A 5849-nucleotide genomic window follows, 5' to 3' on the forward strand; every position below is an offset into this window, starting at 1 on the left:
GGGCCTCCCACACCCAGCACCACTCACTCAGTTCAGCTGGGGGTTATAAGTTGACCACCAGTTATCAATCCACTACAGGTAGTATTGGCATAACATATCCATCCTTTTACTTACAACCTTTCTATATCTTTAAGTTTGGATGTGTCTCTTGTAAACAGAAGATTGCTGGGTTTTAAACTACATTCTAGGGGCTGGGGATTTAGCTCAGCGGCACAGTGCCTGCCTAGCAAGTGCAAGGTTGTGAGTTTGATTCCCGGTACCAGAAAACAAAACAAAACAAAACAAAAAAACTACATTCTAACAACCTCTGTCTTTTCACCAAAATATTTAGCTTATGTATATTTATCATTATTAATAAAAATACTGTACTGGATTTCTATCATCTTATTTCATGTTTTCTTGTTCCATCTTTTTATGTGTTTTCCCTTCTTTCCTTTCTCCCTTTTTACATTGTTTTTCCCCGCATTAGTTCTTCTTCTTTCATCCTTTAAGCAGACATCAGATATTCTAGAACTTGAAGAACTACCAACACACTTCTTTAACATACCGTAATCTAAAGTTAATTGCTTCTTTTAATGTATTCTAATTTAAATTTTAACCACAGAAATCATTGTTTTTTCATTGTTTTCTGTAATAATGTTTGTCTACATTGGCTTGCTCTAAGTGGCTTCTTTCAAATAATTCTTCTCAGGATCTTTTTCCTTATGCTCCTATGTCATATGGAATCTCCCCCAGTGAGAATCTGCTGATAGCGAATGTTTCAGTTTGGTCTTACCTGTAGCTGTCTTTTGCCCATATTTTTAACTATTTGCTGCTACAGAGTTCCAGATCAGCAGTCATTTTCTCTCAGTGGACAGATATATCATCTGGTTTTCTTCTGGTTCCTATTGTTACTGCTAAGAAGTCATCAGTCAGCTGATTTGTCACTCCTTTACAAATGATCTGTCATTTCTCCTAGGCTGCTTTTAAGATTTTGTTTTCTATGCATTATACTTCCACTCTTATATACTAGGTAGACTTTATTTTTATTTATTCTGCTTGAGATTCACTGGGTTATTGTGGCTTGATGTCTTTGATCAGTTCACTTTATCTCTTTGTTATCTCCCTTGCTGTATCTTTTCTTTCCTAACTCTAAATATTCAATTATCTCAGTGCTTCTTGCTTCCTTATCTGCCATTCCTGTTTCTTCTCATTGTCTATGTTTGTTTTTATTTTTATTTTTATTTCTTTTTGTCTTGTTAAGACAGGGTTTCACTATGCAGTTCAGGCTGGCCTTGAGCTCACTTTGTAGCCCCAGGCTGGCCTCAGACTCACAACAATCCTCCTGCCTCAGCCTCCCAAGTGCTGGGATTACGGGCATGCACCACCATGCCCGGCTTCATTGTCTACATTTGCAGCATTCCTCAGTAGTGTCTTTTCTAGCCTAATTTGTATTAAATATTTTTTTCAGCAGGGTTAAATATACTTTTAGATCTGATTGTAAGGATTTTAATTTCAATTAGTATAGTTTTATAGCTAAATAACCTAATTAGTTCTCCTTCTGATATGGTTGGAACTTTTTGTATTCTATTGTTCATTACTTTTAATTTTAAGTTGATTTTATTCATTTAAACATAATAATCATAGTTTCCATCTAGTGTCTGTTAAGGACAACAAACTTTTTATCTTTTTTTTTTGCTTTTCCCCCTGACTGTCTCACTCATTGGTTTTCTTTCCTTTTGCATGTGGGTAATTTACTGTTAGCTACTTATTTTCCTTGGAAAATAATTTATGACAATTCTTTGATGCCTAGAATGAAATGTGTTCCTATAAAGAACATTTGGCTTCACCTGTGCCAGGCATCATAATTTAAGTTTTTATGGATGGCTATGTAATATGAACAATTAACCCATGTCAAGGCCAGCTGTGATTGTTTCTTCTCAAGGATGGTATTTCCATCACCACTCTTACCTGCCCTGATACTCTCCTCAGCACCATGACAAATTTCCTCAAAGTATCTTGGTCCTCTAGGAGTGTTGACAGGAGTGACATTTCAATTGCTGGCTGATGTTACATTGAGGTTGTAGCCCTTTGAACTGCCACTTTATGAGCTCCTAAGTCCTGCAAAGCCATGAAAACTGAGGCTCTATTTTGTTAGATTTGATGTGTGCTCATGACTAAAGTGACTGAAGCTCATATTATGATTTAGATCTAAAATGTTTCCCAAAGTTTCATGAGTTCAGAGGTGGGGTTTTGGAAGGTGATTGGATCATTGGGGCATTATATTCGTTAGTGGATTAATCTACTGGTGAGTTTATAGCTAAATGTGCTGTTAGGAGGTAGGACCTGATTGGAGGAGATAGGTCTTATCCTCGGGGCCTCCTTTCTTTCTCTGCTTCTGGGCTGCCAGTGGGTGAGTAGCTGCCATACCGTTCCACCATGCTGTTTCTGCCTTGGAGCCAGTAAGCCATGGACTGCACTCATTGAAACTTTCAGCCAAACAAATGTCTCCTTATTTAAATTGTGGAGGGGTGGGTGTTTTGTCTCAGTAACTGGAAAATGACTAACATAGCTCTCCACTTAAATCTTTGCCTTACCACCTTCACTCAGGTTTTGGTTTGAGAATTTCATGTTTTTGTTATTTCTTTAATGCTTTTAAGAATATATTGGTTAAAATATTCTTCATTTTTAGTGTGGGTTTTTTTTTGTTTTGTTTTTTTGAGACAGGGTCTCACTATGCAGTTCAGGCTGGCCTTGAGCTCACTTTGTGGCCCAGGCTGGTCTTGAACTCACAGTGACCCTCCTGCCTCAGCCTCCTGAGTGTTGGGATTACAGGCGTGTACTGCCACACCCGACTTAGTGTGTTGTTGATACTGTTGAAAGGATTGATCTACCTGTAGTCCTGTAGCAGAATTCTAAATATCTACTTTCCACATATTTAGTCCTCTCATTAGTGTGTACATATGTGTAACATTTTTATTATAAGAATTTTCCAGTGTACACAAAAGTTTAGAAGGTTTCACAGTGAACAATTATATATTCATCATGTAGATTTTATCATCAACATTTTACTATATTTGGTTTGTCATATATCTATACCTTTCTCCATCCATTCATATCTTATTTCTATGTATTTCAAACTAAGTTGCAGATACATTTTCCTCTGAACATCAGTTGTTTCATATGCTTAATTCAACTATATTTTTCATTTCTATAATTTGTATTTGATTCTTTAATCTACTTGGGCATTAAAAAATTCATCTCTACACATATATGTAGACTTCCTTTTACTTCTTTAAGCATATTATACTTAATTATTATATGACATATATATTATTCCAAGAACTGATGTCTTTGGAGTTGTCTGCTTGTTTTTGCTCTCAGGCATAAAACAGTTTATGCCTGTTTCCTTCATGTTTTATAATTTGTTAAATGTAAGCTGCTCATTTTCCTAGAACATGTCTGTGGGAATTTGGGATTGTTTCCTCCATAGAAGATTTTCATTTACTTCTGCAAAGTGCCTAAGAGAACTAAAAATCTCAGACCTTTTTTTTTGTCTTTTTGAAACAGGGTCTCGCTATGCAGTTCATGCTGGCACTGAGCTCTCTTTGTAGCCCAGACTAGTCTCGAACCCACACTGATCCTCTTGCTTCAGCCTCCCGAGTCCTGGGATTACCTGGCCAATCTCAGACCAGTTTAAATTAAATTCTTGCCTTGAGGTTTTCAGACAGCAGGAGATTATGGAGGAGATCTCATCTGCAGAGGAAAAGAAAAGAAAGAGGAACCCCTTACTCCTAAATGAAATTAGGGAGATGTGTAAAATGTGGGAAACTGCAAAACTTAGTAGACAAACACAGCCCAAATAAGGCTATAGCAGTGCTATCGAAAAATAAGTTTAACAACAATGCAATGTCACATTTCCATGAAATTTTCAAAAGGAGGCAAAAGCAAGTATCATTGGATAGGTTTCTTGTTAAAGTTATATGTTTTTTTTTTTGTTTTCTTTTGTCTTTTTTTGAGACAGGGTCTCACTCTGCAGTTCAGGCTGGCCTTGAGCTCACTTTGTAGCCCAGGCTGTTCTCAAACTTGCAACGATCCTCCTGCCTCAGCCTCCTGAGTGCTGGTATTACAGGCGTGTGCCACCACGCCTGGCTTGTTGAAGTTATATGAAAAGAAAAAGATTCCACTGAACCAACAGATAGTAATGATTCCATTAGCGAAAGTTATCCTACACAATACCCTTTCTCTCTTATCTCCCTCACACCAGACCTTTTCAAAGGTAAGAGCAGGTTAATTTGTTTATTTTTCTTTGCATTTTGATTTTGACTATTTTTTATTATATTATAGTATTATAATCATTTTATATGAATATTTTGGGGTTATAGAACAAATCATCTGAGTTTCCATTATTTTTTTTTTTTTTTGAGACAGGGTCTCACTATGCAGTTCACTCTGACCTTGAACTCACTTTGTAGCCCAGGTTGGCCTTGAACTCACAAGGATACTCCTGCCTCAGCCTCCGGAGTGCTCGGATTACAGGCGTGCACTACCACACCCAGCTCCATTATTTCTTATGGGGAAAATTGCTTTGATATACAAGTGCTTTACATTACAAGCACTTTAGATTCCAGGATGAATCATGTTTGCAAACCAAGGTTTTACTGTATTTTTCTATATATCTGACATATGTCATAATTTTAAAATAATCTAACAAATAGAAAGCCTACTAATTTTCAGTATGAAATAATTCTCATGTACTCTATTAAGAATGTCTTCAGTTAAATTCTGACATACATATTGTAAAACCTGATTATACAGGATTTTAAAATCAAGATGAGAAATTTCACCTGCACCCAGGAAGCTGTGCAGCAGGGAGCATCAGCCTTTGGCCCGGACCCTAGCCATGCAGGCACTGGGGAGGGGGGCAGCCGCTCAGGCCAGCTGCCACGGCATGGTGGAGAACTATCATGGCACAGAGAAGCAATGACATAATTGGCCCGCCACACGCTGGCCATTCAGGTCTGCCCAGGGACATGTGTGAATCATCCCGACATGGAGAAACCCCTGGGAATACATGGCACACAATGGGTCCCTCTTGCCCTTGCTGTTGAGAACCAGAAAGGTCCAGAGTCAGCAGAGGAGCAGCCACTGAACAAGGACTCGGAGAACATGAGAATACAGACCACACCCGAAGACTCAGAGGTCTAGTTGACCAGGGTCAGGAGAGGCGTTTGGAAGCTGGAAACCAGAGGACCTTGCACAATACCTGGGGAGAACCCCTGGAAGCCATTCTTCCCCTGACAGTACAGGCTGCGGTGGAGGAGCGTGTGGAGCTCTAGAGTGGTCTGCATCGAGATTCCTGCAGCCTGTGCTGACGATTGGGGAGAGGACACTAATTGGTTGTGGGGTCCCAACTCGCTGCGAGGCTGGAGAGAAAAAACAAAAAATGGCTTTTGCCCCATATGGCTCACTTGAGATGTTAGTAAGAATTGCCTCCTCAGTGCTCTATAGCCATGACGAGGAGGAGGCCAAGGAGAGAAAACAAAGAGACCAAGAAAAAGCAGCTGCTTTTTGCTGCAGCACTAAGAGAAACAGACCTTAAGTCTGATCCTCGGGGCACCAAGAAGAACTTGATGACTACATTCATCTGCTACCACTGTTAAAAGCCAGGCCACCTCAAGAGGAACTGCCCTAAGAAGCTCCCTGGGCCATGCCCTGAATGCAAAGGTGACCACTGGAGATCGGTCTACTCTCTGAAGAGGAGGCCCCAGAGCTCAGACCCATCCTACCAGTTAGTCTAACAGGAATGAGGGGGCCTGGGGCATACTCTGCCTTCTCCCTCTGGCCAGACTGTCATCTCCATGGAGGAG

At 39.7% G+C, this 5849-nt stretch overlaps 1 long non-coding RNA gene across 1 annotated transcript in view; it reads right to left on the reverse strand.

The window, feature by feature from the left end:
• Window positions 1–3638: 3638 nt before the first annotated feature.
• LOC106148431 overlaps window positions 3639–5849 on the reverse strand; it is a 24179-nt gene continuing 21968 nt past the window's right edge. Inside the window, exon 4 of the long non-coding RNA XR_001233860.1 lies at window positions 3639–3735. This is a non-coding gene — a long non-coding RNA (uncharacterized LOC106148431). The remainder of the gene's footprint in view (window positions 3736–5849) is intronic.

Source organism: Chinchilla lanigera, unplaced genomic scaffold (assembly GCF_000276665.1).
Source record: "Chinchilla lanigera isolate Chin_1 unplaced genomic scaffold, ChiLan1.0 scaffold00020, whole genome shotgun sequence".
Lineage (NCBI taxonomy): Eukaryota > Metazoa > Chordata > Mammalia > Rodentia > Chinchillidae > Chinchilla > Chinchilla lanigera.